Source organism: Rattus norvegicus, chromosome 15 (genome assembly GCF_021556685.1).
Source record: "Rattus norvegicus strain SHRSP/BbbUtx chromosome 15, alternate assembly SHRSP_T2T, whole genome shotgun sequence".
Taxonomy (NCBI): Eukaryota; Metazoa; Chordata; class Mammalia; order Rodentia; family Muridae; genus Rattus; species Rattus norvegicus.
The window spans coordinates 93,732,625-93,759,287 of record NC_141548.1 but is presented as its reverse complement, the minus strand read 5'-3'; the positions used below and the strand labels follow the sequence as shown (position 1 = coordinate 93,759,287).

The 26,663-nt window shown below is 37.5% G+C and overlaps 1 long non-coding RNA gene across 1 annotated transcript in view; it reads left to right on the top strand.

Annotated features, from left to right (window-relative positions):
• The window catches only part of LOC134482010 (uncharacterized), a 56,072-nt gene extending 30,487 nt beyond the window's left edge, over positions 1-25,585 (top strand). The window contains exon 3 of the long non-coding RNA XR_015639150.1: positions 25,356-25,585. This is a non-coding gene — a long non-coding RNA (uncharacterized LOC134482010). The remainder of the gene's footprint in view (positions 1-25,355) is intronic.
• The last annotated feature ends 1,078 nt before the right edge of the window (positions 25,586-26,663 follow it).

Genomic DNA, 26,663 nt, shown 5'->3' with positions numbered 1-26,663 from the left:
CCATGATCAAGTAGGCTTCATCCCAGGCATGCAGGGATGGTTTAATATACGGAAAACCATCAATGTGATCCATTATATAAACAAACTGAAAGAACAAAACCACATGATCATTTCATTAGATGCTGAGAAAGCATTTGACAAAATTCAACACCCCTTCGTGATAAAAGTCCTGGAAAAAATAGGAATTCAAGGCCCATGCCTAAACATAGTAAAAGCCATATACAGCAAACCAGTTGCTAACATTAAACTAAATGGAGAGAAACTTGAAGCAATCCCACTAAAATCAGGGACTAGACAAGGCTGCCCACTCTCTCCCTACTCATTCAATATAGTTCTTGAAGTTCTAGCCAGAGCAATCAGACAACAAAAGGAGGTCAAGGGGATACAGATCAGAAAAGAAGAGGTCAAAATATCACTATTTGCACATGATATGAAGTATATTTAAGTGATTCCAAAAGTTCCACCAGAGAACTAATAAGCTGATAAACAACTTCAGCAAAGTGGCTGGGTATAAAATTAACTCAAATAAATCAGTAGCCTTCCTCTATACAAAAGAGAAACAAGCCGAGAAAGAAATTAGGGAAACGACACCCTTCATAATAGACCCAAATAATATAAAGTACCTTGGTGTGACTTTAACCAAGCAAGTAAAAGATCTGTACAATAAGAACTTCAAGACACTGAGGAAAGAAATTGAAGAAGACCTCAGAAGATGGAAAGATCTCCCATGCTCATGGATTGGCAGGTTTAATATAGTAAAAATGGCCATTTTACCAAAAGCAATCTACAGATTCAATGCAATCCCCATCAAAATACCAATCCAATTCTTCAAAGTGTTAGACAGAACAATTTGCAAATTCATCTGGAATAACAAAAAACCCAGGATAGCTAAAGCTATCCTCAACAATAAAAGGACTTCAGGGGGAATCACTATCCCTGAACTCAAGCAGTATTACAGAGCAATAGTGATTAAAAACTGCATGGTATTGGTACAGAGACAGACAGATAGACCAATGGAATAGAATTGAAGACCCAGAAATGAACGCACACACCTATGGTCACTTGACTTTTGACAAAGGAGCCAAAACCATCCAATGGAAAAAAGATAGCATATTTAGCAAATGGTGCTGGTTCAACTGGAGGGCAACATGTAGAAGAATGCAGATCAATCCAGGCTTATCACCCTGTACAAAGCTTAAGTCCAAGTGGATTAAGGACCTCCACATCAAACCAGACACACTCAAAGTAATAGAAGAAAAACTAGGGAAGCATCTGGAACACATGGGCACTGGAAAAAATTTCCTGAACAAAAGACCAATGGCTTACGCTCTAAGATCAAGAATCGACAAATGGGATCTCATAAAACTGCAAAGCTTCTGTAAGGCAAAGGATACTGTGGTTAGGACAAAACGGCAACCAACAGATTGGGAAAAGATCTTTACCAATCCTACAACAGATAGAGGCCTTATATCCAAAATATACAAAGAACTCAAGAAGTTAGACCTCAGGGAAACAAATAACCCTATTAAAAAATGGGGTTCAGAGCTAAACAAAGAATTCACGGCTGAGGAATGCCGAATGGCTGAGAAACACCTAAAGAAATGTTCAACATCTTTAGTCATAAGGGAAATGCAAATCAAAACAACCCTGAGATTTCACCTCACACCAGTGAGAATGGCTAAGATCAAAAACTCAGGTGACAGCAGATGCTGGCAAGGATGTGGAGAAAGAGGAACACTCCTCCATTGTTGGTGGGATTGCAGACTGGTAAAACCATTCTGGAAATCAGTCTGGAGGTTCCTCAGAAAATTGGACATTGAACTGCCTGAGGATCCAGCTATACCTCTCTTGGGCATATACCCAAAAGATGCCTCAACATATACAAGAGACACGTGCTCCACTATGTTCATCACAGCCTTATTTATAATAGCCAGAAACTGGAAAGAACCCAGATGCCCTTCAACAGAGGAATGGATACAGAAAATGTGGTACATCTACACAATGGAATATTACTCAGCTATCAAAAACAACGAGTTTATGAAATTCGTAGGCAAATGGTTGGAACTGGAAAATATCATCCTGAGTGAGCTAACCCAATCACAGAAAGACATACATGGTATGCACTCATTGATAAGTGGCTATTAGCCCAAATGCTTGAATTACCCTAGATGCCTAGAACAAATGAATCTCAAGACGGATTATCAAAATGTGAATGCTTCACTCCTTCTTTAAATGAGGAAAAAGAATACCCTTGGCAGGGAAGGGAGAGGCAACGATTAAAACAGACTGAAGGAACACCCATTCAGAGCCTGCCCCACATGTGGCCCATACATATACAGCCACCCAATTAGACAAGATGGATGAAGGAAAGAAGTGCAGACCGACAGGAGCCGGATGTAGATCGCTCCTGAGAGACACAGCCAGAATACAGCAAATACAGAGGCGAATGCCAGCAGCAAACCACTGAACTAGAATAGGACCCCCGTTGAAGGAATCAGAGAAAGAACTGGAAGAGCTTGAAGGGGCTCGAGACCCCATATGTACAACAATGCCAAGCAACCAGAGCTTCCAGGGACTAAGCCACTACCTAAAGTCTATGCATGGACTGACCCTGGACTCTGACCTCATAGGTAGCAATGAATATCCTAGTAAGATCACCAGTGGAAGGGGAAGCCCTGGGTCCTGCTAAGACTGAACCCCCAGTGAACTAGACTGTGGGGGGAGGGCGGCAATGGGGGGAGGGTTGGGAGGGAACACCCATACGGAAGGGGAGGGGGGAGGGGGATGTTTGCCCGGAAACCGGGAAAGGGAGTAACACTCGAAATGTATATAAGAAATATTCAGGTTAATAAAAAAAAAAGAAAAAAGAAAAAAAAAGTAATAGTTTGGTGTCGGGGATTTAGCTCAGTGGTTGAGCATTGCCTAGAAGGCACAAGGCCCTGGGTTAGGTCCTCAGCTCTGGAAAAAAAAAAAGGAAGAAAGAAAGAAAGAAAGAAAGAAAGAAAGAAAGAAAGAAAGAAAGAAAGAAAGAAAGAAAGAAAGAAAGAAAGTAATAGTTTTTAAGCTAAGATTTTTAAATGTACTAAATTCTCTGAATTCATTATTCCACTGAGGGATATCTACGCTGTTTCCAGCTCTGGCTATCATAAACAAGGCTGCTATAAACATAGTGGATCATGTGTCCTTGTGATATGTTGGAACATCTTTTGGGTATAAGCTGAGGAGTGGTATAGCTGGGTCTTCAGGTAGAACTATTTCCATTTTCTGAGGAACCACCAGACTGCTTTCCTGAGTGGCTGTACTGCTTGCAGTCTCACCAACAATGGAGGAGTGTTCATCTTTCTCCTCATCCTTGCCAGCAGGTTTGCTTTGATTTGTATTTCCTCGATAAGTAAGGATGCTGAACATCCCTTTAGGTGCTTCTCAGCCATTCAAGATTCCTCAGTTGAGAAATCTTTGTTTAGCTCTGTACCCCATTTTTTAATTGGAACATTTGGTCCTTTGAAGGCTTGATGCCCGAGGAAAGGGGGATACTAGAAGGGTGAGGCAGGAATGGTGGTGGTGGGGGTGAGCATCCTCTTGGAGCAAAAGAGAGAGAGATGGTGTGGGGCATTCCTGATGGGGAGACCTGAATGTAAATAAATAAAAATTAATATAAAAATTAAAAAGATAAAATAAAAAATATGCTAGCATTAATCAATGTGATGTGAACAAAAAAACTTTATATTACAATGAATAGTACATTCGAATACGTTTTTTAAAGGATTTGATAATTTTAGACATCAAGATAATTATCCCTTCTTTTTATGGGATTGTCAAATAAATTAGAGTTATATGTGACTCCCAGAGAGTACAGAAAACACCTTGGAAAACCATTTTAAGTGTTTTTTTTTATCACTTTTCCTCAATTGGGTTGCTGTGTCTAGCCTCAGTAGAAGATGCTCCTGGTTTTACTTCAACTTTTATGCCAAGGCTGGTTGATATCCTTGGGTGGTTTCCACTTTTCTGAGGAGAAAGGGAGGAGAGGTTCATGGGGGAAAAGTAAGAGGGAGGGACTGGGAGGAGAGGAATTCAGGGAAGCTTCAATTGGGATATAAGGTAAATACTCAATAGAAAAAGAAAGAAAATGTATATAACATGTAAAAAAGGAAATGCTAATATAAGTGTGACACTGTTGCATTTTCTCAAGATGTTACAAGGAAATTCAAAAAGTCTGGATGTGAGAAGAGACGGAGGGTAAGCGGGAACATGATTAGGTATTGGGGGAACAGCAAAAAGAATAGAAACAGTCAACCTTGGGAAGTAGGAGGTAGGGGTCTCTGTAGAATGTAAAAGAAACGGGGAAGGTGGGAGACTCTCAGGACTCAAATGGAGGGATCTTAGCTGAAATGCCCTACAGAGGGGAGAGGAACTTGTAAAATCCACCTCCAGTAGAAAGACAGGGCACCAAGTTGCGAAATGGGGTTGCCATCCCACAGTCATAAACTCTGACCCAGAATTGGTCTTGCCTGAAAGAACTGCAGGGACAAAAATTGGAGAAGAGCCTGAGGGAAAAGGAGATCCAATGATGGCCCAATTTAAGATCCATTTCAAGGGGTAGCTTCAAGACCTGACACTATTATTGATGCTAAATGTGCTTACAGACAGGAGTCTAGCATGGCTGCCCTTAGGACCAGTCCAACAAGCAGCTGAAAGAGTCAGATAGAGATACTAGCACCCAACCAAGGGACAGAAGCCAGGGATGCCTGTGGTTGATTTAGGGAAAAGTTGAAGAGGGGGGAAACCCTAGGAAGACCAGTAGTTTCAATTGACCTGGACGCCCAAGATCTCTCAAACACTGAGTCACCAAACAGACAGCATACACCAGCTGATATGAGGCTCTGGACAGCAGAGGACTGCTTGGTCTGGTCTGGCTTCAGTGAGAGAAAATGCACCTAACCCTCTAGAGACTTGAGGTCCCAGAGAATAAGGAGGTCTGGTGGGGTGGGGGTGTGGTTGGCTGGGGACTTTTTTGGAGAAGGGGGAGGACGTATGAGATGAGGAAAACTCAAAGGACAAACCCTGTGACGAGAAAAAAAAAATCCCTAACTATTCTAGTTCTGTTATTTTGAAATAACAGACTTATTTCACAAAAGGAAACCGCCATTGAGAAAATGCCTCCATAATGCAGGTAGCCTGAGAGGGGAGCGTGTATTCTTGATTAACAATTGATGTTTGTGGGCCATTGTCAGTGATGTCTCCCTGGAATATTGGTCTTGGGATGCATAAGAAAGCAGTCTGACCCATACAGCAGGAGCAAGCCAGTAAGCAGTGTTCCTCGTGGCTTCTGCTTTAGTTTCTGCCTTCAGATTTTTGCCTTTAGTTCTCACAGTGACTTTTCTCAGTGGTAGGATATGACTTGAGGGTTGTGTGAACAAATAAACAAAATATCTGCTCCAACCCCCAAAAGTTGATATTTTTATTTTAACATGCTACTTTTATTAATCCAGGAAAATGAAGGTGTGTAAAAGCCTTATTTTTACAACAGTACAATTTTCTGATCAACTGCATATATTTTAAATAATTTTATTTCTGTATGAGGCTTATACTAACTATTGTGATTTAACTTCTGCTTAAAGATAGTTTGTATTTTTTCCTCAGTTGCCTTACTCCATTGCCTTTAGCAGTAGAATTTCAGATGAGAAATGTTGGCGATATGGAATATTTATTAGATGCCATCCACTTGGTACAAACAATTCAATAAATAATTTCTTGATGTGTTTTAAATATTTGAACCCTTAAAATTCAGTAATTTAAAAGATATATAAAAATAAACATATTATATTGGTATATTCTGTGCATTTAATATAAAAATAAAAAATAAAAATAAAAATAATATCAATATTAAAGCATTTTGCTTTTTATGATTTTGTCAAAGAAAATAATGTGAATCTGTTATGAGTTATTCTATAACACCTCCAAATAATCCAATTCAATATTCAATATTTCAATTCAAATAATTCAATTATTTTCTTTTTTGTCATTGCTGTTATTAATATGAAATTTATTTATATCCAGACCACATCTTCCCCTCTCTCCTCCCTCCAGAACCTTCCTATCATCTCCTTTACTACCATCTACCTTTTTTCTCCTTCTCCACAGAAAAGGGGAGACTACCCATGGATATGAACCAGCCTTAGATATCCTATTGCAGTAAGACTAGGCACATCTATTGAGGTTAATAAGACAGCCAAGTTACAGGAAAGTGATCCAATGACAGGCAATCTAGCCAACAACAGCCCATGCTCTAACTTTAGAAGTTCCACATGAAGATCCAACTGCACAACTGTTTGAAATGTGAAGAGGAGAGCCTAGACCATCCCATGCATGCAACCTAGTTGGCAGTTTAGTCTCTATCAGCCTCTATGTGGAAAGGTTAGTTGCTTCTCTGGGTTTCCTAAAGTGTTCTTTACACTCTTTCCTTCAATTCTTCCTCCACCTATTCCACAAGATTACCTAAACCCTCTTAATGTTTGGGCATGAGTCTCTGCATCAGTGTCCTTCAGTTGCTAGGTAAAGCTTCTTTTCTGATGAGAGCTTAGGATTCTGTCTGCAGGTATAGAGGAGTATGGTGTCAGGGGTGGTCTCCCTGCCATGGAATAGTTCTCAAGTTATGCCCGTCATATTTTGGCCTTACCCTCAGATTTTGCTCCATCTTTTATCCCTAAATATCTTTTAGGCAAGAGAAATCATGTGTGTAAGGAGTTGTGGCTGGGTTGATGCCCCAATTCCTCCACTGAACGTCTTTCCTAATTTCAGGAGGCTTAACTAGACTATCCTCCTAGACTGCTTGCCTGGATACAAAAAATGGGCACCTGAGACTCCATATCCTCCATTATTAAAAGTCCTCACTAAGGTCACCTAGTGAGACTCAGTTGTGTCATGTAATATTTTTCTCCAGGCTATCTAATGAGAGGTTGTTTTCCTGAAGCAGACAGGTGAGAGGATCTTTTGCTAAGGCAGTGAGAGGTCACTGGATGTTTGTGAAGAGTGTAAGTAGAACACAAAAGACAAAGTTTCCATTGCATTGGTATGCCTTGCAACTCCTTGTTGGTGTTCACTAATATTCACTTGTCATGACTTCAAAGAAAGGAACTCACCCAAGAACTTCTCATGGTATTCAGGCTGCTTTTTGCCACTTCTGCTACCTTCTGCCTTTTTTTTTTTTTTGGTTAGAGTCATTGCTGCTGATTTGTGTTTGGTGTCTGTTGATGAGACTAAACTGTTGCTACTGCTAATGTGGACTGGATTGCCATATCCTGACAACCACCCCAAAGAATTACTTCTACACACATTTATATACCCCTTGTCCCATTAAACATGTTTCTCCTCTACCTTTGCTTGATGGGCTATTTGGTAAGTTGAAGTGTTTAAGAACCCTTAGTAAAATAGGTTTTGAAACATCTAACTCTGCAGTCACGGTCATAGATTCCAAGGTGATTCCACTGCACTAGGCTTCCACAACACTCCCAAGTGCACCTGACTCAGCTGCACCCTCTCTTCTCAATCACTTCCCTTCCAATTAACCCTTCCTTTCCTGTCTCCACCTGCATCCAGTCCATCTTTGATGTCTGTTCTCTTTTTTTCTTCCTAGGGAGATCTTGCTCCCCCCCATTAAATCCCCACTCTTTACCTAACCTTTCTGGGTCTGAAGATTATAGTTTCATTATCACTTACTTAACAGCTAATTTAATTTTTTCTAAAATTACCTAAGTATTTTTGTTACTGAAATACAGCTAAAATCAATAAACCTATTATTATTAAATTCTGTCCTTAAGGAATTGAAATTTTAATCAGATCCTATTAACATTGATTTTAAAAAGTAATTTTATATTTGTTCATAAAATGTTATTTTAAGAATAGAAATCACAACCTTCTGATCATGCAAACACCCATAAACTGACCATATTATCATGGTACTGTCATGATTTACATTATGACCTTGTTATCAATAACATTAGAGGAACAAATATAGATTTTACTCCAGAATTTTAGTCTGAACTTTATAATGACACGACATATAAATATCCATTTTCAGTATGCTGTTAAAATTATCCTGAATATTTGTAAAAGGAATAAAATAATAATTTTGAGATTTATTCATATGACTCAGCAGGCTATTATACAGTGAATAGAACAAAATGAATATGTAAAGAATGAACACACTGTACTTATTTTAAAATATGATCATCGTTATAAAATTATATTAAAGATTTTCAAACCGCCTCATAAATCCTAGTGAACACTAGTAATTGTGAAACATTTTACATGAAAAATCTTTATGTATTAAAGGATGATACTACTCTAGAACATGAGATTTATAAATGATAAATAACATATGTTTTAGAATATGGAATGCTGTAGTTTGGATGAAATTTATAAAGTATGGCGTTTATGGATGAGTTTGAAAAGGAGATTTATAGCCTTCTTACATACACATGTCTCTGAGGAGACAGACTGTGATTTTGAAAAGGAATGCCATCCACTGGGCTTCTGTGTTATAAAAATAGCCAGCAGTGACCAATGGTACTGAACAGGGTATGAGTCCTGAAGGTGCTTACTTCCTCATTGGTCCAGAATTAGATCTCATTGCACTGGGAAAATGTAATGTGTGGTTATATATGGGTGCGGCTCCTTCATAAATGTCTCTCCCTTTTTTCTCCCCAGAGTAACAGAAAAGCAATCTCTTCTACAAGTTTCTATTGTTATAACAAGTAGACTGACTTCAGGTCACCAAAGTGAATTTACCCAATGTTTGATTGAAATCTCTAAAGTCACGCCCCAACAAAAAGTAGAAATTTGAGCCCGTCAGTTTAGTCTAGGCTATCTACACCTTCAAGAGACACACATGAACAGAAAATAATAAATGACTATATAGATGACTGATAGAGATTAAAATTAAATAATAAACGTGAAATATTTTTTTCATTTTAAACAACTGAGTTATCGATATATTTACATAATTTAGCCATTGCTGTTCTTCCTTAATTCCCTCCCATGTTTGTTATCATCTGTCAAGGTAACTTTTTCTTCAATTGTGGTATGTCTGTGTGGCAGGGGAGGGGCATTCTGTGTGTGTGTGTCTGTGTATGTTCGTTTGTATGTGTCTGTGTATGCATATATGTAGTGTGTGTGTGTGAGTGTGTGTGTTTATGTGTCAGGTTGTATCTCTGCATGCGTGGTGTATGTGCTTTTTTATCTATGTTGTGTCTTTAGATACATTAGAAGATAAATATAGTCCTTGGTAGACAGTAATAATGATATAAGGATCTTAGTAGTACATCTCAGTACTTGAAATTTGACAAAAACTTAGGTAGCTTTGGAATTTATGTTTTCCCAGAGTTCCACAGAAAAGCTTATTATGTATGATTTGTCATTTTGGTCTTATGAACCCCTTAAAGAAAAGATGTTTAAGTCCATCCTGACTACTGCATTATGGAATATGAGAATATATAGATGGACATTATTTTACTGTTTATATTATAATGTTACACCAAATTTGGAAAATTTTTAGTGATATATGACCTTCATTATTAAAGTCTGAACTTTATGGTGAAAATGTCAGTTTATATTGATTTATATTTCAGATATATGAATACATTTCTTATAAATGTCAATATGTAGTTTCCAGGGCTTTTGTTTTTGATTAATAGTTAAAGAGAGTAAGAAGCCATAGCGCAATTTAGCAGACACCAAATTTACCTGAAGTACAGGCTTAGCTTCTACATAATGTACTCTTTGCTGCAGTTCAAGTCTGAAATACAAGTCTGTACTAAACCATGAAGAAGACATTGCTTTCTCAGCTCTTCACCAAGAACAGCAGGAATAATTTACTAAACTAATGGTATTTATAAGATCTGTTTTGTTTTCTTTCAATAATATTTATATTCAGCAGCATTTGGAATTACTTATTTTTCATGGTTGTACATATATAATATTCAGGATTTTGGAAACAAGCAAACAAAACCCTATATGTACTGTCCTATATCTAATGCAGATTTACATTTTCATTTAATTTGATTTCCTCAAAGTATTTCCTTGAGCCAACATCTATGTGCTCGTTAGTTTGTGTTCTAATATTTCAAGAATGTATCCAAAACACACAGGATGAGAACAGGAATAGTGAGAGACCAATTCTTTGGGGTTCATACTTCATCTTAGGGAATTTGACCTAAGTTTGAACTCAAGCAAACTACTAGGCTGGTATTTGTCACCAGGTTTCAGGTTATCCACAATAAGACCTGTATCGAGCATCATTCTCCAAGATATTCCCCAACAGATCTACACCTCCAGGCTATAAGCATGCCCCGGACCAACACCACCAATCAGGAGAAAAGCAGAATTAAATTTATGGTTTGACTACCAACAGCAGGTATTTATATTAAAGATCCCATTAACCGCCCAGTTAGATGCATACCAGGCTAGGGACACTCACCCTTCACTTGTCATTTCCTATAAAACCTTGTCCCAATGAGCGTTTGGGGCTTTTCTCTAATGAAACCATCCTATAGGTCAGCAGTGAGTCAAGCTCAAACCTGAATGTTTAAATATACACCTTATGCAATTGCATTGGGTTGGCTCCTTATTGGTTTGTGGGGACTCATGAATGCTTCCTTGTACTATAATAGCACTGAACAAAGAAATCAGGTGAAGCATGATTAAGTTACAAAGTCTGTCCTGTCCTATAGTAGGTCTGATTGGTGAGAAGCCATTCAATGTTAAATATGAAAAGAATAGACATTGACTGGCTCTTTTGTGTAAGTCACATTTTGAGACTATATATGAGTTCAAGTCATCTTTGAAAAAAGACGAGAGTGATTTCCATAGAATACGATACTCATCAAGAGAAACAAAGTTGCAGTTGCAGATTCTGAAATTACACACACACACACACACACACACACACACACACACACACACACATATATATATATATATGTATATATATATATATATATATATATCATTGCAAGGTGGGTATAGCAAACTGACTGTGGTCTAAAATCACAGTGTGCTATACAGCACACAAAAATGCCTACTCCTCCCCTTTATTTGTCCAACCCAGTATCCAGGGCTTACCAACAAAATAATGCAAAATTGTCCTCGTTATTATTTTGTGTTCTATAGTAAAACAGATATTGTTTTAGGATGATTATACAGGCAGATTTGATAATGATTAGAGAGTCTCCTTAAACTAAGGGATCTTTCACTGACTGTCATCAGATAAGGACATTCATAGAAATGAAGGAGAAAGAAGAGCTTAGGTGATCATTTCTAGCTGAGCCATGAAAGAGTCAATAGAGACTTTGAGCAATCTAGTAGGAAACAACTTACATTATGCAGAAAATAGGTAAAGAAAATACAGATATTTCTATTACAATAAAATGGTTGAAATAATTTTGATGAATACTCATCACACAGACCACCACAGTCAATATCTTGAACTTGAGTATTTGTTAACTTAGGTGAATCTACCTGAATCTTGAACAATACAAATAATGTAATAAATAAATATCGATTTTTAGTTATTTTCCATTAATTGGTGGTAGCACACAAAACAATAAAATCCTTACAGTTTATAGGAAACTTTTTTTCAATATGGATCTTGATGAAAACTTTTTGCTTGAATCATGGTTTTCTATTTTCCAATATTAACAGTAATAAATGTTAAGTAACAGCATTTGTAGTTTGATTTAAGTATAGAAAATATAATAAATACACAAAGAACCTAAGTAAAAATAAAGAAGAAAAATTTGTAAATAAAGTAGAATAATGTTTAAAAAGTAAGACACAATTTTACAGAGAACCCAGCAATGGCATCATGAAATAAGAAACCTCTCAAAATTCCTGAGTTCATTTCCTGTTAGCCATCCCTTGCTAGGCATCTTGCCCACTTGAGACTAGTCTGTTCCCCTACTCAGACTCCCTTAGAAGGATGACTATTCTAAGTCTTTTTATTTATTTATTTTTTTTGTTCTTTTTTTTTTTCGGAGCTGGGGACCGAACCCAGGGCCTTGCGCTTCCTAGGTAAGCGCTCTACCACTGAGCTAAATCCCCAACCCCTCTAAGTCTTTTTAACTCTGCTTGATGTCTGGTTGTCATTCTCAATAATTGTTCCTATGTGCTACAGAAAGTAGTTTCTTTGATGATGACTAAAAAAGGCACTTATCTATATGAGTCTAGCAGAATGCCATTAGGAGTCATTTTAACATTCAGTTTACCATTTAAAAAAAAGTATGACTTTACCATAGGTCCTGGACTATCTAATCTGCGCTTCTGATCTTGGTAACTCAAGAAGAGTTGGTTATCAGTTCCATCTCATACAATGAGCAAGCCATTATCCCAGGTTTGGAGTCAGTATTGCCTGAGGATATTTTGCAGAGAGAAAACCACCATAGATCAAAGGGTCTATGGACAGATTGGCGTTATGTGCCTTTTTGGGTAGCAAACAGAGTACCATTTTGAACCATAGATATTAGAATATAGGAATGAGGACTCTATCTAGGCATAGCTTAACTTCACCTTGTTCTGAGTTGTGTAGGTATTCTCATCAGCCATGGGGATTTGCCATCCATTTTTGGAGGTATACAGCTTCATTGGTTTAGTAAACATTACCCAATGCTGGTACCGGAGGCTTCATTCAAGGACAAGAGACTATCCCTTATTATCTGGTTATTTCATTTAGATTGCCTACACAAATGTATATAATTTAGTAAGGTTCTACTCTTTTAGATCCTATAGTACCCTTCAAATGGGACTGAATTTTAGCTGTCTTTCACCATATTCTTCTCTTTATTCCTTGCTACATTCCCCCCTACCTATTTGACCCACATAATCCTCATTATCTATCTATAATCTATTATCTATTATATCTTCTCTCAAGGGCCATGCAGGAAAAACAAGAAACAGCTTTAAAACACAGTCCACCAGTTAGCACAACCACCATGAATGTGTCTCAGAGAGGCACAGCCTCAAGGACCCAAGGACAGTCTTAAGGCCTTCAGACTGTTGTGGAGTTTTGCTCTGTGTTGCTGCTGGAGGAGATTTTCAATTCTATCGCCACCCTAGGATAGAACTTAGAAATACAGATTGTTAGCAATGACCACCACCCTCAGAAAGAATTTGGAAAAATAAATTGTTATTGAAGTTAAGTTAATAAGTTTTTGTTAGTGGCTCTGAGGTAGAAAATCATAGGGAAAAAATTGAAGATCAGAAAAACACACTTCTTATGGGTAAGCTAGGGATTTTAAAGGTCATGGAAAAAGAACAATTGCAGTCTAACTAGCATTGGCTGGTGTGACTCTCAATGAGGCTGGACTGGGCATGATTGATTTCTGTACCCATTTTTGCCCTCAGATTCTTGAAATGATTTAATAAAAATTGGTGATGAATAGCTATGCATTCTGCAGATTTAAAGTAGAAATGACTGATTGCTTTTCATATACAAGTTTTAGATTTGTGATTCTTGTAAGGTTTTTATAAGATTTATTTTTAAAACAAATAATGAAATAATTGATTCTTTCTTTGTAACCACAAATTGCTGCCTGCCAGTCAGAGAACTGCGCTAAAATAATTAGTTTGTTTGCTCACACTTTGTTAATCTAAACATGTTACTTACTTACAAATATACGTGGGTTCTGGAAAATAATTTTTTCTTTATATGTATTATGTAATTTTAAAAAAATTTAAAAAAATTAATGACATATGTTCCACAATGATCATAGCAGCCCTATTTATGATAGTCAAAAACTGAAAACAAACCAGATGCCCCTTAACAGAGGAATGGATACAGAAAATGTGGTACATTTACACATAGTACATTTATACATCGTATTCCAATATTACTCATCTATTAAAACAATGACTTCATGAAGTTTGCAGGCAAATGGATGGATCTAGAAAATATCGTCCTGAGTGAGGTACCTCAGACAAAAAAAAATGCATGAAATTTACCTATTAGGCAAAGAGCTTGGAGTACCCACAATACAATCCATGGACCATAGGAAGCTCAAGAGGAAGGAAGACCAAGAAGTGGATGTTTCAGTCCTACTTAGAAGGGGAAACAAAATGATCAAGGGAAGTAGAGCGTGGGAGGGATTGGGAGGAAGAGGGGAGGGGAAGGAGAAATGAGGGGCAGAATCAGGTATGGTAGAAGATGGGGGAGATATAAAGAAGGTCAGAAAATTGAACAGAGGTGTGTAGCAAAGGGAAATGGGAAACTGGAGGTAGAAACCAGAAAGGTCCAGATTCCAGGAAAGCAAGAGCCTCCCAGTACCCCACGGGGGATGATATTAGGTGAAATACCCCACAAAGGAGAGGTAGGACATGTTGAGACCCTATATCCCGAGGATAGGCATGCCCACAATCCCCCACTCCCCACACACACCCCTGCTTGACCCACCCATCTCTAAAGTTAACCTATAACTGCTCCTGTCTAAAGGAAATATAGGGACAAAGAATAGAGCAGAGACTGAAGGAAAGGCCATCCAGAGACTGCCGCACCTGGGGATCTATTCCACATACAGACACCAAAGCCAGACACTATTGCTGATGCCAAGAAGTGCTTGCCTTATACACCTGTCTCCTGAGAGATTCTGCCAGATCCTGAGCGAAACAGATGTGGATGCTCAAAGCCAACCATTGGACATGGAAACAGAGACCCCAATGGAAGAATTAGAGAAAGCACTAAAAGAGCTGAAGGGGCCTTATCTAGCATCAATGGGAGGGGAGGCCATTGTTCCTGTAAAGGCTTGATGCTCCAGTGTAGAAGAATGCTAAGGCGGTGAGGCAGGAGTGAGTGGGTGGGTAGGGTGTACCCTCATAGAAGCAGATTAGGGGAGGACGGGATAGGGAGTTTGCAGAGGGGAAACTGGGAAAGGGGATAATATTTGAATTGTAAATAAATAAAATATCCAATTAAAAATTAATCATATTGGAGAAAGTATTGTTTTTATAGTCATTCTCTAAAAGAAAGTATAGAATGTAATTAAATTATAATTTCTACAATGCTTTTAAGATTTGCTGAGATATATGTGTTATGTTAGAGTCAACTCACTGGAGTTTGCTACAGGCAACAAATGTGTGTGTGTGTGTGTTCATATATATGTGTGTATATATATATACATTTACCTGTATATGTATATATTTACATATATGAAGTTAATTGAAGACAGTTCATTGAATTTTGTTCCATTGACTAAAATATTTATGTGCATATATATAGTGTATATGTTTATATTTGCATATAATGTATATGTATGTGTGCAATTCTTTTTTTTTCCTGGAGCTGGGGATCGAACTCAGGGCCTTGTGCTTGCTAGGCAAGCGCTCTACCATTGAGCTAAATCCCCAACCCCTATATGTGTGTATATATATGCATATATGTATGTCTGTACTGTGGTTGAAGTCTTCTCGTTGGAGCTCTATTCCATCCATCCAATATGTTTGTCTGTCTTTCTGTATGTGCGTATTATGCATATGTATGTGAGAAGTCGTTGGAGCCTTCTTTGCTTCATTTACTCTGTGTGTATGTGTGTGTGTGTGTGTGTGTGTGTGTGTGTGTGTGTGTGTGTGTGTTTTGTGTATGTTTCTTTTCCTATGGCTGGCTTCCATAAGCACTAGCCTCTGTTGTTTAATATCTATAAAAACCCCTGTTATTCACTGTTGGCTGTTATTAGCAGGACCCAGTTGCTGGCTCTATAATTGGCAATCCTCTGATTAATTTTGTGGTGTACGAGCTGGCCTTTAACAATTTTCCTTCCTAACAAGATTTATCAGTCCCCTGAATCCATTATGCTATATCTAATATCTGTGATTTTATGCACTGTGATTCTATGGGTTGTGAAGAAAGTTGTGTCCTCTGGTAAAGTGTTGAAACCATTCTCCATTTTCACTTTTTTCAAGATGAGTGTATCTGGATTTACATGAAATAATTTGGCAGACTTATAAGTTACTCCAAGATATTTTATATCATATGATGCACTCATGTGTTGCTCTGGAACTACAATCACCATGGTCAAATAAATTTTATAAAATATTTAACATTTTAAAAATATCAAAGCAAAATATAAAATATAATTTGGCCTGGATCTACTTTTTTGAACTTATAAACAATTAAAAGATATTTAAGCCTAATGTATACATATAAACACATCACAGCTATTCATAAATCTAAGACATTCTAAGAGTTTCAAAGTAAATAGTTATAAAATTTTGTATATATTAAATAAGTAAGTTTATGTCTACAGAATTTATTTCAACATAAAGTTATCCAAACTACTTGATCAGGGACTTTAATTGATACCATTAGATGGTAAGTCTATACTTCTATCCAGTTATTTGCAGTAAGTTCTTAAAGTTGTAACATAGCTTGATTTAAAACAGTTTTCTGAGAAACATTTGATCAAAAAGAACAAAAGACTGGGTACAGAGTTAAAAAGAATTATCAGCTGAGGAATAATAGAATGGTTGAGAAGTACCTAAAGAAATATTCAACATCCTTAGTCATCAGGGAAATGAAAATCAAAACAATCCTGAGATCCCACCTCACACCAGTCAAAATGGCTAAGAACAAAAACTCAGGTGACAAAAGATGCTGACAAGGATTTGGAAAAAGAGGAACACTCCTCCATTGTTGGTGGGATTGAAAGCTGGTACAACCACTCTGGAAATCAGTGTAGAGGTTCCTCAAAAAAATTGGACAGTGCACTACCTGAGGACCCAGCTATACCTCTCCTAGGCATATACCCAAAAGATGCCCCAACATAGAACAAAGACACGTGCTCCACTATGTTCATAACAGTCTTATTTATAATAGCCAGAAGCTGGAAAGAACCCAGATGCCCTTCAACAGAGGAATGGAAACAGAAAATATGGTACATCTACACAATGGAGTACTACTCAGCTATCAAAAACAATGACTTCATGATATTTATAGACAAATGGATTGAACTAGAAAATATCATCCTGAATGAGGTAACCAAATCACAGAAAAGCACACATGGTATGTATTCATTGATAAGTAGACATTGGTCCAAATGCTCAAATTACCTAAGATGCACAGACCACATGAAACTCAAGAAGGATGACAAAATGTGGATGTTTCACTCCTTCTTTAAAAGAAGAACAAAAATATCCATAAGAGGAGATAGGGAGGCGAAGCTTAGAGCACAGACTAAAGGAATAGCCATTCAAAGCCTGCCACACATGTGGCATATATATATATGTATACATATATATACTCATAATACATATACATATATACATATATACATACATATATATATACATACACACACAAACACACACACACACACACACACACACACATATATATATATATATATATATATATATATATATATATATATATATATATATATATATCTCCAGACTAGATAAGAATAAGATGGATGAAGCTAAGACGTGCATGCTAACAGGAGCCGGATATAGATGTCTTCTGAGAGACACAGCCAAAACATATCAAATACAGAGGCGAATGCTAACAGAAAGCCATTGAACTGAGAACAGGACCCCCATTGGAGGAATTATAGCTGAAGGGGTTTACAGCTCCATAAGAACAACAATGCCAACCAACCAGAGCTCTCAGGTACTAAACCACTACCCAAAGTTTATACATGGATTGACCCATGGCTCCAGCTACGTATGTAGCAAAGGATGGCCTTGCTGTTCACCAAGGGAAGGAGACGCCTTTGGTCCTGCCAAGGTTGGACCCCCAGTATAGGGGAATGTCGGGGGGAGCGTAGCAGGGGGGTGTGGATGCAGAGGGCAACACCCTAATAAAAGAAGGGAGGGGAAGGGGATGGGATAGGGGGCGTATGTCCAGGAAACTGGGAAAGGGAATATATAAATAAAAAATATAAACAATAAAGAGGAAATATATTATACGCTCATAGTAAATTACACATATGAATCACATATTTGGTTAACTTCCCAGGGTCCAAGTAGAATATCAATTCATAGGACAATGATTTTTCCTCAACCTCAGATTATAAGATGCTTTGTTTTGCCATGATCAACTCCAAATCAAGCTAAAAATATATCATTGTGCTTAGTGTTCAGCAACATTTGCCGGATAATTTCATCATCACCAAAGATGAAGAAGCATTATTACCATAATATTGAGATTATCACCCATAGGTTCCCAGAGGTGATTCTTTTTTTTTTTAAATTGGATATTTTTATTTACATTTCTAATGTTATTCTCGTTCCCGGTTTCCAGACCATAAGCCCCCTCTCCCATCCCCTTCCCCTACTTCTATAAAGGTGTTTCCTCCCAACCATCCCCCTTTCCTGCCCCCCTGAAGTTCTTCTGCACTGGGGTGTCCAGCCTTGGCAGAACCAAGGGCTTCTCCTCTTATTGGTGCCCACAAGGCCATCCTCTGGTACATAGGCAGCTGGAGCATGATTTTAATAAACAAATTTCTGTAAAGTATTAATGAAAATGGCCCCTCTGATATAGCTGTTTTTTTTTCCAAGTCATGTTGCTCTGAATATCTTTGTAAATCTATAGTAAGAACCTTAGTTTATGCCATAGGTGATCTCTGCCATTGTTGTTCAAGGCCCATCCTTGTGAACTCAGAATTTTAATTATGAGCGTCCTTTACTAAATTATCAAGTTCCAAGTCATAGGTGAATATTCACTTGCAAAAATAATTTATTTTAGGTTGTAAGTATTGCTACCTTTAACTGCAAAATTTTCCAGATACATTTAGGAGGTATGACTATAAATATTCAGAAATTTCACAAATTTTGTCACTTTTTGCTTCTGAATATGAGACTTGGATAAAAGAAGAGCCATTGTTATTAGTCTGTGAGGAACTGCATTAATGTAAGGATTTAAGGTTTCCTGACAAAATATTAGATATTTTCCCTCTCAATAGGTAGTAGGATAGGTTCATCAGACTTCTCCCAGTGAAATTTTGGAATGAAAAATACTAAGCTTTATCTGCATAAATAATCCTGTATTACTTTTCATGGGTCTACATTCCAGTGTTTATGAACTAGGTTTGCCTCAGGTTCCATGATGAAAGCGTGTAATTCATATCCGTCATCCTCTCCCTAAACATCCAGACTTCCAGCCTCAATATTCAGAATGACAATATTAGAGATTCTCTGATTTTCATCATACAAATTATATAGTCACATAAATTGCCTAATGCTTATCTGTAATTTTAATTCTTTTCTTTTCCTTTTTGTAAGGCTTGCAATACTGTGAGGCTTTTTAAGTTTGTAAGAAATATTATATTGTGATGTCAGTATTAATATGTGATCTTTGGTATAAACAGGAAAAGAAAGTGTGCAGCAAGCGATGTGTTTGTGTCTTAAAATGAGAAAGGGCCACATGCGTTGTCTAGTTTTTTGCCAATTTTATACAATCTCTCTCTAGTCTTTTTTTTTTGTTTTGTTTTGTTTTGTTTTTTTCCCCCGGAGCTGGGGACTGAACCCAGGGCCTTGCACTTGCTAGGCAAGTGCTCTACCACTGAGCTAAATCCCCAACCCACAATCTCTAGTCTTTAAAGGGAAAGGAGCTCTCCACAAAATTGGACTGTGGGTATTTTCTTAATTAGTGATTGATGTAAACGGACCCAGTCTGTTGTGAATAGAGTTGCCCCTGATGGTGAGTAGGTCTGCAAAAAAAGCAGACTGATCAAGCCATAATGAGCAAGCCAAAAAGCAGCACCCCTCCATGGCCTCTGCATCATCTCCTGCCTCCTGGATCCCAGGCATGTTTGAGTCTTGTCCTGACTTCCTGCAGTGAAGGACCAAGATGGGGAAGGGTAAACCAAGCAAATCCTTTCCTCTGCAATTTGCTTCTGATAATAAAGTTTCATCATAAAATAGGCACATACACACACACACACACACACACACACACACACACACACACACACACATACACACACACACACACACAGAGAGAGAGAGAGAGAGAGAGAGAGAGAGAGAGAGAGAGAGCCACATGCACACACAGACACAGTACTAAGGGTCATAGGACTATCAGTCATAATAAAGACGGCTATGGTACTAACAGCCATTGTATTAATAGCCATAGTTGTGGAAAAAATATGAAATTCCTGGGGCAGGTTCGATACCCGCATCAATGCTCTGTGTTCCTGAATGAAAGACACACACAGCCTTTATATATAATTATCCCTCAAATAGCTCAATTTCTAGGCCACTGTCTAACCCTCACGCAGTTAATCCTGAGTTATTACTTACTAATTCTGTGTTATATTTTCACTCCTCTGGACCCAGAGGGTTGCCCAAGTGGGTTGTGCTCTGAGTCCCACTCTACTTGCTCCTTCACATGGAAGCCATCATGCCTTTCTTTCCCGCCCTCTTCTCAAGCAAGGAGTGTCTCCTCTCCTCCACACTCTCCCCACATGGCAGATCTCTCTCTTCCTTCCCTTCAGAGTCTCAAGCCCAGGAATCCTTAAGTCCTACCTCTACCTACCCTGACCACGTATTAGCTGTCGGCATCTTTATTTACCAATAACTGGGTCACCTTCCCAGAAGCTACGTGCACATACTCTCGTACAAACAGATTTAGCATTCGCAATGGAAGTAGGTCGACATAGTCCTAACCGTGATAGCACTTACGGCCAGGGTACTGCTAGTCATGATACTGATACTCTTAGCGATAACAGCCATAACAAGGACTAACAGTCATAGCACTCGTGCTTATAGCACTAATACCTGTGGGACTAACCGCCATGGTGCTAACATCCAAGTACATTACAAACATGATTGGGATTGTTGTCCAGTGCTTGCTGCCTTGACCACATCCCAAATGAAGACCCTTAAAACCAGTGTCCCACTGACTATCAACAAAATAGACCACAGTTCCAACTTGCCCATATTTGGAGACCAGCTACCTTGAAAATTTTATCCTAAACACTTTCCAACTGTATTAAACGCTATTTTAATAAAGACAAAATGCATTAATTATTAAATACATAACGGTGAAGGCAGCATCACAGTGGTTGGTCACAGCATAAAACTAGACTTTCAAAGGAACAAAAATAACATGCTCTGTTCTACCACTTCAGTTAAGTACTCACTGTATCCTTTAATATACTACTAGCAAATATGGTGCACGGTAGTTATAAATCGGCATATTCAAGAGCCAGATGAAGGCACTGCCAGATTAATTCCGTGTGACTATGTGTCTCTTAGCTATTATACAGCACTCAATGCCTCACACTCTAACATTTTAGAAACACTAGGAGGATCTCTTTGCAATCCATTCTCATAAAGCCCATTTATCCAGCCGTATTTTCATGACTTAATCATCTCCTATAAGCTCCATCACTCATGGAGTTACATCACACTGACTTTAAAGGTTTCCAAGTTCATTTGGGGGCTAGTATACAAAATGAGCCTGTTCTAGCTCTGATTCTTGAGTTTTGTAGTAATTATGTCCTTACCCAAATATAAATAATCAATTTCAGTGAAAGGAGAAGCTATTTTCTTAAGAAATGCAATGTGTTTATCTCTCTCTCTCTCTCTCTCTCTCTCTCTCTGTGTGTGTGTGTGTGTGTGTGTTGTGTTGTGTGTGTATGTATGTTCGTGTGTGCATGTTTAGTCTTCTTTTTACAGTTGAAGACGTTATGAATCCAAAGTATTATTGAACATTGTCAGTTTAGGATATAATTGCTGAATAGAGAAATTCTGATAGGCAAATGGGTCTAAAATGGGTCTATATCAAGCCCCCTTTAAGACTCAAGGAAAATGTCCCATTATAAAGAGACAGAAAGTTACTAGAAGTCACAGGCAATGAAGTACTACAAAAATAGTGCTATTCTGAAGCAACACTTGCATATGTGAAATCAAATTGGTTGTAATAGAACTCAAAGATTTGTGTTATCTTAACCCAGAAATAATTCCCGGCCTGGAGGATAGGGGTTGTCATGAAACCCTCTCCCACACACAGATGAGATGTTATTGATAATTAAAAGCTACTTAGGATGGAGAATCAGCTTACTTTAAGGCTTTTACACATTGTAAGTTGGCCATATTCCAGAGATAGCCTCAAATCTACGAGTATGTGGAAAACACATGTGAGATTTGATTTGTTTCTACTTATTTACATTTTTTATTTTTACTTTTTGAGATTATAATATGATTATTCCACTTCATCTATCTCTTTCCTCTCTTTAAGCCTTCCACTTACTCTCCCATTCCTTATTCCTTTGCAAATTCATAACCTCTTTTCTCTTGCTGTCCGTATGTATGTGTGTATGTATGTATGCATGTATGTATAACCTAAATTCATAAAAATAACCTTCACATGTGCATAATATTTTAAGAGCTGATCATTTTAGATCATATAAACAATTAGTATGTCCTTAACAGATTCATTTCAAAGAATGAAACCAGATCAAAGTCAGAAACAAGAAACTCTACTAGCCATATTGAAAAGTGAGCAGTATATTTGATACCGTAGGCAAATAAGCACAAAACAGAAACTAAGAAAGCCAAATATTCAGATTTTCCTGTTATTGCCCAGTAGGCTAGACTCTCCTCTAATGTACTGAGAGTAACACAGTATAGCATAGATCAATTTTTCTTCTCTGTAGAATAGTAAGATGATGCATTGTTTTAACCCACAAATTTGTGGTTTTAATCATCAGCAACCAAAAGGATCATATAACTACCAAGAGTAAATATAATTACTGAAACAGAAAATATAATCACTATCATTTAAATTCTTTACTTTATAATAATTGTATGTTATAAACTGTATGTAATTTTTATAGTTGATTAATTTCTTAAGTGCTAGAGAAGAAACAGCTATTGGTACATTCCATAACATAGTTTTACCACTGAACTTTTTCCCTTTCCCTCATTCTTCTGTTTTCAAAGGTGATGTTCTACTGGTTTTCAGAGTACTCACAGTGGAACTTGAAGGTCAAGTGAGTTTATAGACCATCCAGTGATCTTTAAGCAACATACTTCTGGACGTCATCTTTTAATTATCTCATAGTTTACACAACCTACAATGGCAGACTTTTCAGGACATCTTTGCTGTTGCATTCAGTCACGTCCTTTTTCATTCTGACTACATACCTACTCCTGTTCCCAGCATCATTTTAAAAATAACCACACACAATAAGTCTTAATCTCTGGCTTTGCTTTCAGAAGAGGTGGGTAAGAATAATATTGACAGTTTTGAACACAGCAATCAGTCAAATGTTTCTTAGATCATTTACATCTGAAAAACAAGTGATTAATGAGGAAGATCTAAAATACATTTAAAGAATGGTCTTGATTTTGTTTAGTACTTTCAATTATACTGCATGATGAGGCTTATTTTCTTCAACATTTATATGTATATAAAGTTAACAGAAAGTATCAGTAGTGTGCTGGTAAACTTTCTAAAATGTTCATACCATAAAATATTGGAAAAACTGGCAGAATTATTAGCTGCTCTTACTTTAGGGATTAGAGACCTGGGAGGTCAAGACTCAAAGGGACCTCAGTTCTGAAAGAACTGCAAAGACAAAAATGTAGAAGACACTGAGGAAACGGAAGTCTAGTGACAGCCCCAAAATGGGATCCAGTTCAAGGGGAGGCGCCAAGACCTGACACTATTACTGAGGCTATGGAGTGCACGCAAAAAGGGAGCTAACATGACTGGCCTCTGAAAGGCCGAACAAGCAGCTGTTAGTCAGATGCAGATATTTGCACCCAACTAATGGACAAAAACTTGTGATCCCTGTGGTTGAATTAGGGAAAAGATGGAAGACGCTAAGGAGGAGGGCGACCCTGTAGAAGGATCAGCAGTCTCAATTAACCTGGACCCCAGGATCTCTCAGACACCGAGCCCCCAACCAAGCAGCATACACCGGATGATATGATGCCTTCGACACATATACAGCAGAGGACTCCCAGGTCTGGACTCAATCAGAAAAGATGAACCTAACCCTCAAGAGACGTGGGGCCTCAGTGAGGAAGGAGGCCTGGTGGGATGGGTGTAAGTGGCTGGGGATGTCCTCATGGAGACTGGGGTAGGAGATATGGGATGTGGAAAAGTCAGAGGGTGGGGCCAGGAGGTGGATAAAGTCTGGACTGAAAAATGATTAAAGAATAAATTTTAAAAAAAGAAAAAAAATGGAAACAAGAAATAAGGTAGCCAAAGGGAGGGGGGCATGACAATAAAATTTGATGGGCTTTACAAATTACAAATGCACGTTTCACAGAAGCATGGCATTTTCGTGAAGATCAGTTTCATTTAAGCAGTCATTTGGAACAGAAAAAAAGTGATACACAACATTAGAAAAACCCCTCAGATCTTCAATTTAATAAATTCATCTCATACCATAAGAACACTACACGGTCCCTTATACTGTAAGACTAAGTTCATGGCAAACATCTTTGCCATCTCTCCTTCTAAGCGCTGAAGCCAGGCTTCCATTTTGTACTTTTGTGAAGTTCATCATTTTTTTTTATTCTTCATGTGAGATTATAGCATAACATATGTCCTCTGTGTGTTTGGATAATTTTACTTACAAGAATAAAAAAGCTACACATCTATGTTTTCTAGTCTTTGATTTCTCCTCTATTAATACTATATAAGTTTCACTGTCCTCTCTTGATATCTACTCCTAACATTTGCGGTGTTTAATGTGCGCTTGTAAAATCAGGTAATAATTCAGAAATTTAGCTTCATTTTTGGTATATATTGTGGTAAAATTTTTATATTTATTTTGTACCTTTGTTCATGTTCTTACTAAGCCTGAGTAGATTTCTATGTGGATTATTTTTACTATGTTTCATTATTAAATACTTGCTATTTATTTTGAGTCATACATTTGAATAAATATTAAAAAATATGCTGGGAATTATAATGAGAATGCAAGTTCTTCTTTGAATTGTCTAAGGTAAATCTGAGTAGCATTGAACAGACAAACACCACACTCTGTGAGTCCATCTTCTTTTATTTATCAAGTGTATAATAGGTACACAGTGATAGATACACAATATGCAGTTCTTTACTGACTTAGTAATGATGATGGTCAGGACAGAACCCAGTGATTCTGAATGCTAGCCAAAAACTTTGTCATGTAGAAATAGTCATTGCTTTTTGATACCTTTGGATCTGTGTGAGTGTGTGTGTGTGTGTGTGTGTGTGTGTGTGTGTGTGTGTGTGTGAGAGAGAGAGAGAGAGAGAGAGAGAGAGAGAGAGAGAAAGACTCTGCTGCTAGAGATTGAACTCAAGGCATCAATACATCAATTTCACTGGAACAAACCTACCTTTGTCATGTTATCTTGCTCTGTTTCATTTTTTCTAGATGGGGAAGAAGAGGCTCGTCTCTATCTCAGTCTATCCAGGGAAGAAATTTGGTTAAAGTCTTGCTGCCTCATGCTATCAAGGATTGCAAACATATCCTAATCATCTCTACATGTGTTCCTAACCATTAATAACATTTCCCTGGAATGCATCAACATCTACTACATTGAATCCGATATATCAACAAAAAAAGCTGTTAATATTAAAATTTTTGCTTGTTTTTTTATTGGATTTGAAGAGGTTGCTCATGTTTATCATACAAAATGATACTTTGAATACAGTAAAATTTTACAGAGGCACAATATTTCTTAGACATAAGTCATTGAGGGCAGACCTTTATGTTTCATTCCTGACCCACTTTCTGTTCATTGACTGCCTCCTGACTCCTCAAGCAGTATGAACAATCTGACTTAGGCTCCAGGTCTGTTTTCTTCCAGTCATGATTGCCTGTGTATTCATGAAACCATAAAACCAAATAAGTATGTATTTCCCTAAATTTCTGTTCATCAAGAATTGTTAGAGCAAGAAGAAAGCAAGTCAAATATTATCATATTATAATTTATGTATAATAAAGATTTATTTCCCTCCCTGTAAACTGATAAATCACTGATCACTATCAGCTCTAAATTATTTATCTATTAATACTGAGAGTTTCTTATAAATAACAAGTATTTTAATAGAAAACATTACTATTTAAAGTTTCTTCATGATATTTTCTCTGTGGTGGTTTGAATACGCTTGTCCCAGAAAGTACCATTATTAGGAGATGTGGCCCTGTTGGAATAGGTGAGGACATGTTGGAGGATGTGTGGCTCTATGAGAGCGGACCTTGAGACTTTCCTTGTAGTGTCCTGGAAGTCAGTCTTCTCCTAGTTGCCTTTGGAAAAAGAGGTAGAACTCTTAGCTCCTCCAGCTACGTATCTGTCTGGTACTGCACTGCCATGCTTCCCACCATAACGATAATGGATTAAACGTGTGAAACTTTTAGCCAGTCCCAGTGAAATGTTGTCCTTTATAAAGCTTACCATGGTCAGTGTGTCTCTTCACAGCAATGAAATCCTAACTAAAACATTCTCAAAGTTAAACGTTTCCTAAGGGGAACAAGAATCAGAACGATTTTAATTTAAATTTATACTACTGAGATTTTTTTTTAAACTCTAACTACGTCTAAACTTTGATTAGTTGGCATCCAAAGAAGTATATTGTACTCATAAGAGTACTTATCTATTCTCAAGTATTTTTGACATTCTTATTCTACCTCTGAATATCTTTTCATAGTCTTCATTGTATAAAATATGTTCAATTTCAT